The sequence below is a fragment of the Watersipora subatra genome, chromosome 11, assembly GCF_963576615.1.
Source record: "Watersipora subatra chromosome 11, tzWatSuba1.1, whole genome shotgun sequence".
In the NCBI taxonomy this organism is placed as follows: Eukaryota; Metazoa; Bryozoa; class Gymnolaemata; order Cheilostomatida; family Watersiporidae; genus Watersipora; species Watersipora subatra.
Genome location: NC_088718.1, coordinates 9644337 through 9656493, shown reverse-complemented (window position 1 = coordinate 9656493; position 12157 = coordinate 9644337). Strand labels below are relative to the sequence as shown.

The 12157-nt window shown below is 33.2% G+C and overlaps 1 pseudogene; it reads right to left on the bottom strand.

Moving 5' to 3' along the window:
• Positions 1 to 721: 721 nt before the first annotated feature.
• LOC137407801 (uncharacterized) lies at positions 722 to 10695 on the bottom strand (annotated as a pseudogene).
• Positions 10696 to 12157: the final 1462 nt, after the last annotated feature.

Here is a 12157-nt window from a genome sequence, read left to right as displayed (position 1 = left end):
CAGAAAGCAGCCAACTGGTATATCATTCATGCATAACAATGCGTATGAGGATGCACAAGCGCAAAGAATAACGTTAGTATATAGTGTAAAAATATTGTATTTCTTTTTTCTAGATGAATAACCAGATGATTTTACAAAATTACAGTATATAAGCACCAAGTTATGATAGTAAATTGAGTCTATTTTAGGATCCATGTATGATTTGTCTGTTTCTACCATAAAATGAAGCAGTGACCCGAGATCTTTCACTTTTGCTTCAGCTAACTTTATAATCACTTTATCTTTTGGAGCAATGGCTAATCTGATCTCAAATGAGGATCTCCTTGATCAGGTTCTACTTATAACATAACTTACCTTTGGAGTAGGCTCATTCCAGTGCTCACGATGTGAAACATTTTGAGGTCTAGCTGCATGGTACACAAACTGCTTCACCTTGGTGTAGTGTACCTGATTGTAATGCCCTGTTTTTGTCATTCCGCTATAAATTTTGATGTGTTTTTTTGTCAGAAGAGTGACTTCCATAGCTTTCTTGTTTGGGTTTATATCGAGTAGGTGTTAAATGAGGGAGATCGAACTGTATGTCCCGTAGTTGTAGAGCTTTTGCGATTTCACTATGAACTGAATCGATTTCCTGTATTGAGCTTTAGCAAATAGCAATCAGTGCACTTTCTATATCGTTCCGACTTCACCCAGGAAGCGTCTTTGAGTATTCCCTGTTAACTTATATGTTATGAGCTTTCTCCTGTAAAAACAAGAAACCTGGAATTTTGGCAATGCAAACATGTTCTCTAAGTCAAATATATCACCAATACATTTGTCTCAGCTAGTTCTCGATCTTTTTCTTTCTCCTCTCTGGTTGCTATAGCCAGTTTTCTGTGAGATTGGAACCCTTTCTCCTTCTCTTCAGTTACAGAGCTGTGAGCTTATTTTGCTTATATAGTTTGCTCCTGTTGCATCGATCCCTTTTGGGTTTATGAAATGTCATATTGAATCTCTCATTAAATACTTCTTGTATTTCCACTTCAGAACTGGATCTTTCCGATTGTTTATTTGTTGTTAGTAATACAATAGTGAACATTAGTACGACTTGTACATTTTAGCTATTGATAGATCAGTGTCAAAATATTCTTTCTTGGAATCTGCTCAACAGTAATGCAATTCTACCTTCGGAAAACTTTTGATGTGATTTTCTATGTCTTCAAGACTATTGACAGAATATTGTTTACCATGAAATAGACGTTTGTTTGCAATAGCATCAGGTAAATTGGTGACTGAATATTGTTTTGCCATGAAAGCCGGGTAATCTTGATTTATCAGTATCTAATATTTTTACATAAAAAGTTGTTTGCAGAACTGAATGTCATGTTCAAAAACAGGCCAGTAAAAATTGACGAAGCATGTTTTGATACCTTTGAAGTATATTCGCTTTGTAGAGTTAGCTTCTTCGTTTTATTGGTAGTTACAAAAATGTTCTGTAGGCCAGTTCAGCCTAATGTTTCTAGAATGACCCATGAATTGCTTCTCGATCTTGTTGAGTTAACTTTTGTTGGCACTTGAAATTGCATCTGTAATAATCTACTGCTTTTACTATTTACATAAAAGTAGTTTTTCCCTCATGAGTTGTAAATTAATTCCCATGTTGTCGTTCTCATTGCATAATCTAAAATGAAACTTTCTCATGTAACTTTGTGTACTTGAGGAATACCCTATAATGAATTTCAACTGGCTGAAACAAAGACTGTAAGGAGAAAGGGAATCTTTTCTTTCCCCCTCAATAAAAAAAACTTTACTAATCACTGATAAAAAAAAACAATCTTGTTAACATATCTTAACAACTAGATTAGTAATAATTTTTTTAAGTTGCATCAGGACTTTACAGACACCCTGTATTCACATGTAGTTTGTATTAAATAAGCTAGTTGAATGGTTTGAGCTCCAATGAGCTTATAGAATAAACTTTTTTAGCTGATTTGTTTGACTGAGATCTCAGAGAAAAGAAAAAGCTTAGCAAAAAGATTTGTCCATATATTTGTAACGCTATAAAAACACAAAAAATGCAATTGTCTCAAGTTTTTCCGTTTTCGCAGTTAGCTGATTTGAGAACTAAGCCAGCAAATTATGTCACAATCTAACTTGTCTGCGCATGCATAACATTTGTCACAATCTAACTTGTCTAAGTATGCCTAGCATATGTCACAATCCAACTTGTCCGTGCATGCCTAGCATATGTAACAATCCAACTTGTCTAAGCATGCCTAGCATATGTCACAATCCAACTTGTCTGTGCATGCCTAGCGTATGTCACAATCCAACTTGTCTGTGCATGCTTAGCATATGTAGCAATCTAACTGGTTCGCTCATGTCTAGAACTATTAGATATAAGATGAATTACAGCTCTAACCTAGGCTTTTTTTAAATAAACACATTAGGACCATCACTACCTTCGAAAATACAGGTCATTGAAGATTCACACAGTAATGCTGTGTTAAAAAATACGAGTTTTCGTTTTACCAACTTTGTATAAACACATATTCTTATTGTCAATGTGTGATATGCCTTTTACGTATGCTAAACTATGATTTTGCTTCAGTTGTTTAAAATTTACATAATCGATACACTATTTAGTCTTAGCTATTAATATCTAGCCGCTCCCTTGTGTCCGAAAGGCATACAAATATCATCGCAAGTTAAAAATTTTTCTTAGCACTTTTTATAACCTTTGAAATGCTAATAATTTTTATTGTTTGTAATTTGAGCCAATCTTTGATAAACAAGCTTTTGCTGTGTTGTTAGGGTTGTTACTAAAGAACAATATATGCGAGCTAACGCTGTATTACCATGGATGGCGGCATGTCTTATTTTGTAACTAAAGGGTTAGCTAAACACATATGCACTAAATATAAACTATAAACGATGGAAGTGGAAAAACCTAAATATAGTTTACTACTGTTTAATTTACTTTCTTATTATATTCAATAAAATAATCATAGACAATTAATAGATTCAGCTGTTTCTTTGTTAAATCATGTCTCCGCCGCCACCGGTTCATAGATATTGTTTAGGCATTAAAAAGTCTGTTTTCAGCCAACGCATTAATCATATGTATTCTTGAACAAAAAAGGCGAGATAAGCGGTAATCCTCTGGGAGATAAATACCATGGCTATTAAAGTATATGAAAAGAGATCAGATCAATGAGTGATTGATAGCCATGCTGTAGTGTCATAGCTAGCTACATATTCTAAGCCGTTATTAATTTGCAGTTTTTTTTCTTAGAAATGATGAAATAATTGGCAATTAATCATTACTAAAACTTCTAACCAAAAGGAAACAAAACACCAGTGTGCAGAATTGGCGAGTAACAAAGCTCACTTTATTTGAAACTATTTGTTGCTTCCATCCTGTGAGGGACGACTAACTTGTAATTTAACCATTTATGGAAACATAGTTTATGGTCAATATGGACAACTGCTAATCATTACTTTGAGTCCTCAAGTCATTCTAGTTTGTATTTTTGTAGGTATTGTTAGTCGTAATCAGAAATGATTCCATCGCACTACATTTTGCTAGAAACTTTGAAATGTCAGTTTCCTGGGATGAATAAAAATGTGTTATTTACTTCAACTCTTTCAGGTAGCCACAAACATTATTTCTTTTTTGAACAAGCATATATGCTATACCATTGTTACATAAGGTTTTATTGAAGAATTCATTTCTCAGTAAAAAAGTTGATGATACCGACATTTATGCGAATAATAAAAACATATCACTGATGGCTGTAAGTTTTAAAATTAAGAAATGTTGGTTCACATTGAATTAAGAAGAAATATTTTTGTTCTACCAAGTTCACCATACCACAACCATCAGGACAGTCATTACTCACTAAATAAGCTGCTAGTGACAATGATTTGCAAAATTGTAAAGATCTTCACGTAGAGAGGTCTGTGGAGTAGAAATTTAGAGAGTATAGAAAAACTCCCAAATCGACTCATACGATTAGATTTTGAATTGTTTTGAAATATCGAAGCAACTTTATTGAACTTGATGAAAAACTCAATTCAAAGAAGTGCTGAGTTTTTCAGTTTTTCATTGAATAGATTTGCTGACTACATAATAGAACAAGAGTTTATGTAGATCTTCATCAAGAGTAATCAACTAAACTGGCAGCTAATCAGACTGGAGAGCACGGCAACAGCAATAGTAATTTATTGTAATATTTTTGGAAAATAAATGCTAGCTAAGCTGTGATCTTCTAATAAATAAGTATCATAGCCATTTAAATATGTGAAAGGAGGTCAAGCCACTGAGTGATTGATCTCCATTTGGTAGTATTTTGTCTAGCATTTTATTGTAAGCTGATACTACTTTGCAGCGATTTTTTCTAAAAATGATAAAATAAACTGTTGTCAATTTTTGCCACGACTTTTATCCAGATTAAAACAAAACAACAGTACACAGAGTTGTTTGACAATTTTGAAATGCGTTTTATTTAGAAACATTTTGAGAATTGCTATAATTATATTATCATGCATGTGTTATATGTGCATGTATGTGGAACCAGAAAAAATTCTGTGAGTGCTTAAAATGTAGAGGTATTAAAATTGTTTCAGTTTGCTTATATTATTCATGACGCTGACATGTTAAAGCAACTTTTAGAAAACGATTAGAAAATTATTTCTCAAAAGTGCTTGTTTCTTAGTTTTTCATTGATATTAACAAGTTGGTATGTTTAGCAAAGATGTATGTCACTGAATAAACTCAAGCCTTATTTCACTATTTAGTTGGTTCATGACGTGGAATTGCTAATAATCACTACTTTTTTCGTCGTTATGTTTACAGTATGTAGGATTAGAGTTGTGCGAACACTGAGATACCGGGTGATAAGTGTGTCACTCAACATGCGGAGAGTGTAAATTGATAAAAGAACATAAATGGTACAATGTTAAAAGAACTAAGCAATTTGACTGATTGATAAGTGTTTCATTGTGCAACAATGTAGAACGATGTGGGTACTTAGCTAAAAGAGATAAGACTTTCTACGACAGAAGTAACCACTGTGCATTCAAAGCTCCTCAAATTAAAATAGGAACAACAGCAGTGTAGAACATGTACGAACTGGAATAGCTTGCGTTACATTTTCTGCAAGCTAGTTACCCGTGTTTCCATTTTTCCAAACATGAAACAATCGATAAAAATTGGAAGTATCGAAGCTTGTTTGACTAGCGGATTTTGCTGTTTCTATCCTATAGATCTCACACAAAACTTGCGGATTAACCCTGCCATGGAAACATAGTGTATGGCTGTTACTGATAACTGTTAATCATTACATTGAGCCTCTGACTGGTTATAACTGGTACTTGTTCTTGGCTTATTTTTGCAACCAGAAAATGTCCTATCCCACTATATATTACTTAAAAACATTAAACTGTCAGCTTTTGACCAAAAAATCAAGCAGGGGTTATTTATTTCAGCTGCCTCAGAGAGTGTTCTAATAAAATAGTGGTAAACTATTAGAATGTAACCTACTGTAACTCTTATTTGTAACCATAATATCATAACAGTAAGTTGTATTGAGGAATTCAGTTAGTTCTCACTAAAAATACTGATTGGAGGGCTACTTCTTCAAATAAAATCCTATCACTGATGGCTGTGATTATTGAAATGAGGCTTTATTTTCCATCACTAAATTGAAGAAAAAGTCTTCGTGCAACCAACTTAATTTTACCAAAAATAACAGGATAGTCATTACTTACTTAATGAACTGCAAGTGATGATGATAGACAAAAGCCTAAAAGAGTTTTTGTCGAGAGCTCTGTAAAGTAAAAATATAGAGGATTTAGATATACTCACAATTTGATTTATATGCTTATATACTGAAGTTATTTGAAATATCACAACAATGTTGAAGAAACTGATAAATAAAGGAGTTTACAGAAGTGTTTTGTTTTTTAACCTTTTATTGAACAGGTATGTTAATCACATAATGCTGCAAGAACTTGCTTAGGTCTTCAACAGAGGGATCAATTAATCCGACAGCTAATCATGTTGAAGAGCTAGGCAACAACAGCAAGAAAGTCTTGTTGTGCGCACTTAGGGTAAATCAGTATGACTGACATCAATGATACCGACAATACTGAAAAACTCATGAGCCACATGCTAAGATTTATCAGTACATGTATACAAAAGTACCTCAACTCCAGAAATAAATCTTATTAATGTACAGTTACAATAGGTATTGGATAAACTGTACAAAAAACTAGGGTGTCGCTTTTACCGCAAGATTCAAACCGTGGAGTGCAAAGCAATAAAATAAATACCTACATATATAAATCTGCATATGTGAATAATTATGTACATGTTTATATATTTAAGTATATACATACACATAATTATGTATTTATATATATAAATATATGTATACATATATCCTGCTATATATATACATATATATGTATACATATATCCTGCTATATATATATATATATAGATACATGTATATACATATATATATATATATATATATATATATATATATATATGTATATGTATATATATAAATATATATGTATGTATTTATAAAAATATTAGCTCAGTAAATATTATTTGCTGAGCTTATGATTATAGTATAGAAACATCTAACAGTTCACAAGCAACTGCAAATACGTTATGGTCCTTTTCGTCTTGTCTGTACCTTTTACCGAAAATGCCTGCGCCAAGATACCAAGATGCCAGTTTACTGTGCCAAGATGGCTTGATTCAAGATTTTCTCGGTTTCACCAAGATAGTGTAAACTGAGTGGAGGTACTATTTTTCACGCTATCATCTAACCTTTTATCTGAGTTGTTTGATGCAAAAAACTATGTCACAAGAGTTTTTGATGATAGTGCTCAGTTTGGTTGCAAAGATTACACATCTGGTTTTAAGTAACTAAAAAACTATGCAACAAAAATAGCTTTCTGATGGCATTTTTGCAAAGACTCTGATATGATAGCTGTTATAAAAGTAGTTTTTAGCTTTCAAGATTGAATTTCTGCTTATTAAAGATTGTTTCAAATCCTTCACACATAGAGGGGCACACTCAAAACTTTTAGATGCATGTCAAGCACTTTTTACAATTTTAGGATGATTATAGCAGTTTTGTCTTGATTAGGGTACTGAAGGGTACATGTGTATGAGTTGTCATAACACCAATTGACAATGGATAAAAGCATATGTGGCAATCCGCTTCAAATGACTCGGTTCAATACTTTAATATTTCAGGCTACAATATCCAAATATCAGCCTTATGACATCTAAGATCAGTGTAAATTAGAATTCTGTTACTTCTAATGAGAATCCACCACACATACCTTCTAAGGTATGTGTGGAGAATCTAAAACTGCCTTAATAAATGTTAGCCTATTTAACTCACCGAACTACATACTTGTTTGAACTGGGAACTCAGTCTCTGTCACACGCAGTAAGCTGAGGCGACTAAGGCTGTCTATGGCTGTGGCTTACATTTGATAACAGATGTCCAATCAACTTGAATGCAAACAGTCATCGTCCGTGAATCTGTATTTTCTGACAACATTTTTTAAAGCACATACAGCTGTAATAAAATTAAGTTATTATTGCTGCTACTTCAGAGACCTAGAATCTACTTTTTCAATGATAATTAAAGATTGAAACTTCTTTATCAACATTGGTAAAGCTTCCTTAAATTGAAAGAGAGAAAGTGTGCAAAACTTTTTAACTTTTGGCGATGAGTCCATTTTAGTATTTGCCAGTAAGTTGTCAAAACCATTTGTTGAACAATTTTCTTCTCATCAAGCTTGTCTTCTCTTGCTGAAGTTTTTCAAAATTTTGAGTTGAAGATTAGATGTGAGTGAACAACTTTTAAAAATCTACAAAATAGGCTTTTACATAAATAACTCAATTCAGTGGACATAGATTATTTCTTGTAACAAGAAAATAAAAGGTAAGGCAGGTTGTAATAAAAAAGAATTTGTTAAATGTGATAACTCTGCTATTGTTTTTCTAGGTTGTTATAGAAACTGCATCCATTGAGCAGTTTATCATGCAAATTATAATGAGCCAAAATGTTTATACTTTCTAGAAAAATAAATGCTTATCCATTTGATTTTATACTGGTTACACAATAAATTTCATAACTTGTCACTGCTATCTCTGTACTGGTTTGTTGTTTAAACAGTAATACAGGCAGCATTTATTTTATTTAGACTGCATAAATTCACAACAACACAAAATTCTTGTCAAGCTTATGACATGGCAGATAGATTTTTAAAACAGCCATCTATTTTTACACATTACATATACATGTACTGTTTAAACAGTTGTTATAGTGACGAACTCCAGCTTAACTAAACAGAGCTCAAATTAGTTAAACTTTCTTCAATTGTTTAACTTTTTGTTGTTTCCGTTTTGGCTAACTTGAGACATCATTCACCTTACCTTATAAGGAATTCTTGCTATGTTGTGGTAGAGATCAGTGTCTGCTAATTTTGCTAAAGAACATAAATAACTTTGGAGATTTTTGTACTTGGTGGCTTCTAATAAAACTTACAAGCATACTTGGCAATTAATTGTTTTCAAGATTTCAAGTACATGTAGTTATTGTTACGATGTCTATTTGAAATAGAAGATTATAAATGTATGAAATATGTTTCTTAGGCTTGTTAAAGATCATGTTAGTTATTTTTAAATAAAGAAAATGGTTAACTTTTGTTGTCACAAATATTTTATGCAAAGATGGAAAACTTTCAGTCTTTTGAAGTATCAGTTTTCTAATTAGGTAAAATGTACACACATATTTGGCTTCATCTAGAAAACTCCTTTGGGTCTAAATCAGTCACTTGATGATGTACATAATCAATGTTTAGGGGTGTTTGTTTACAACTTGCCAGTTTAAGTAAAGATCACCATATATTTCTGAAAAAAAAACTCTTTCTGCCTTCAACTTCAAAGACTATGCCTAAGAGCATGGAGTTATGAACTGGGTACACCTGACCCTGTCTAATAAGCTCTATAGACCAGTTCTTAGTTAACTAATCATGAAGCTGCAGGTCTTACAGCCACTGCAAAACACTGAATAAACTTTAACCATTTCAACGATATTATCTTTTAGAATGTTCGCACTTTACGTCACACTTACTTATTATTGACAGTCCTTACTGGTTTAAACCAGCCATAACTAAATAAAAATTGCTGTACCTAGTTTAAACTGGTTATCGCTGCACACTTCATGCTCCTATAAATAGTGAATTTATATTGTAAGTGATTATTGTTTAGGTATTTTATCCATGCAAGTTTTAGAGAGAAAAGAATGCTTAGCAATCTATACTGACTTATATTTTATGACGAGGAGTTCTAAGTTATACTTGCACTGTTGATACTGGGTGTCACAGAGTTGAAAGATACCAATACTACACAAAGATTTTCCTTTCAATAAAATACAATCATTTAAAGGCTCAATTAATCACTTTTTTTGCTAAGGTATAAATGACACTCTTCAAAATTCATCTTCATTAAAACAAACTGAAAAACATTGGTTTTGTCTTCAAAAAGATGTAATTTAAAGTTTTTTTTTAAATGGTCACCAAAAGAACACAATGTGAAATAAATTCCATTACAACTTCAACTAAATTCATTACAACTTTAAATTCCATTCAAACTTACATGTAACTGCTGAAAAGCTTTATCTATTGGTCGTTTTGTGAGCTAAAAGATTTAAGGAAATACTAGGTTTTTGAGAAATGCAAAGCGGTTGCCTGGCATGGTTGTCAGACTCTTGCACTGCTCCACTTGGTTTGGACAGAATGGTTGTCAGAGAAAGTAATGAAGCTTTCAACTTATTAATGTTTTTCAGAGTCAAAAACTGTATGAGTACCAGGATTTTTCCTTGGAGAGTTAGAAAACTGTTTAATATTTTGTATAAAATTTCACTGTTGACTTTCGGGTTTACATTTAACAGCAAAAGAATCCTATGTAAGCCAAATGCAATCTGAAGTTTTATTACAGTTAGTACATTGTTTTGCATTATTTGCTTATCGTTTGCTGTGACTTTGTTGCCATTTTGAACATTTTTGACTATTGTTGACATACAGAGCAGAGAGTTTAACAAAATGTATAAGTATATAGGGCCTGTGAACAAAAAAAGATGAGTTCAACTACTGAGTATAAGGCAAAAACTGTCTGTAAATACAGGATAGAATTTTTCCACCTTCCCCAAGTGAAGAAAATGTGCTAAAATAACAAACACTAGTAAACTCAGCCAAGTGTAGGCAGCATAACCAATAAAGGTTTTCACATCTGAACCAATCTGCTCTCCTCAGTGTACTTATATATTGTATCATTCAAATGCCAATACCATTTGTCCAAACTTAAATGCTAATTAGAAAATACCAATTCAGTGTGGCAATAACTCTACAACCAATAGAGGAACCTGGGTATACAAGACAGTAACAGATCAGAGCGGCAACAAAAGTGATGAGAGAGCTGATCAAAAAGTTTCCTGTAACAGATATTTTAGCCTTGACGAAATAATAAACCAAGTAACCTATGACCGACACTACAGAGAGTGCTGAATAGATGTGATTATATGTGTATACACCAAATTCCGGCTCGACATAGTTTGTACAAACTCTCACCTCCGCTACTCTAAAAAAAGTATTTATATTTAATATCATTGCTGACATTGTATAAATTATTTCCATCACACACCAATCACTCTTGCCGAGACTCGTTTACAAAAGAGTACTCTGAGCAACCATGCTCAAAACCATCAATGAAATTTTGGCCAAAAAATGAAAAAAACTAAACTTTGAAGAAGAATATTAAACAGCTACTGCCTTTAGCGAAGGAACCTTTAGCATTTGCATATAGCTTAAAAAACTTGATGCCCCGGCATCAGACATAACACCACTGTTACAAAAAACATTAGAAAGTAAGGAGTGACTGCATCGAGTTAAGGATCTGGATGCATAGTGCATACTCAAAAATGAAAGCATAAGACATTTTCGTTGCATCACAAAGTGCAAAGTAAATGTCTCACAACAACAGCTTGATTGCGACATAATGCGTAAAACTGTTTTCATTGTGGTTTTCCAGCTGTTGAAATGTTTATATAGTTAGCAGGTTCATTTTCACCTTAATTAACCAGCTCTGAATTAGCACCTCTTGGAGATGACCTCTCAGATTCAAATCAGAGGTCAATTGCTTTGTGTGGTAAAACATGACATCACATGACCTGATAAAAAATGCCTCGCTTAAACATTGTGAGCGCAAAAAAAATATACCATTTAAAAAATGAAAATTGTTGGCTCACTGTTGGTGACTAAGTTTTCTGTTTTTATGCCTAAACAATTAAAAAAAACGAAAGATACTTTATAACTACAGTATGACTCATTTTGTATTCCTTAATAAAACTTGTTTTATCAGTTTCTTAGAAATAGCATTGACCTAGTGGTCTATAGCGCTCAATCTGCACAGCAAGTTAAGGTTTAACTCCAAGTAAAACCCCTTTAGGCAACAGAAAAATCATTTAAAAATAAAGGGCTCTCCCTCTTTCTCCCATTGTTCCCTTTCTTCTCTCTCTCCTTTTTACTCCCTTCCTCGCTATTTCGCAATTCCTCTCTTCTTCGCTCCCTCTTTCCCTCTCTCCCTCTATCTTTCTTCCTCTCTCTCTCTTTCTCCATATTGTCCTCTCCCTCTTTTCCTCTCTCTCTTTTTTCCTCTCTTCCTTTATCTCTCCCTCTTTCCCTTTTGTCATTTGTTTTGCCCTCTTTCTCTCTCTCTCCCATTCTTCCTCTTCTATTTTTCTCATTTTATCTTTTCCTCTCTTTCCGTCTTTTCTTCACTCTCCTTTTCTCTCCCTCTATCTCTCTTTCTCCGTCCCTCCCTCTTCCTCTCCCTATTCCTCTCTCTCTCTCTTTCTTTCTATCTCTCCATTTCCCTCTCTCTCTCTCTTTCTCTCTCTTTCTCTCTCTTTCTCTCTTCTTCTATTTCTCTCACTCTCCCACTCTCTTTCTCAGACTAGTCTGCATGCCAATAGGCCTCAATTACCTGTTTAGAGTTTGGTTCAAGCAAAATGGCTATGTACATGTATAATACGCATAAACATTACAGCACAGAGAGAGTTGTACCAAAGAGCTTCAACTA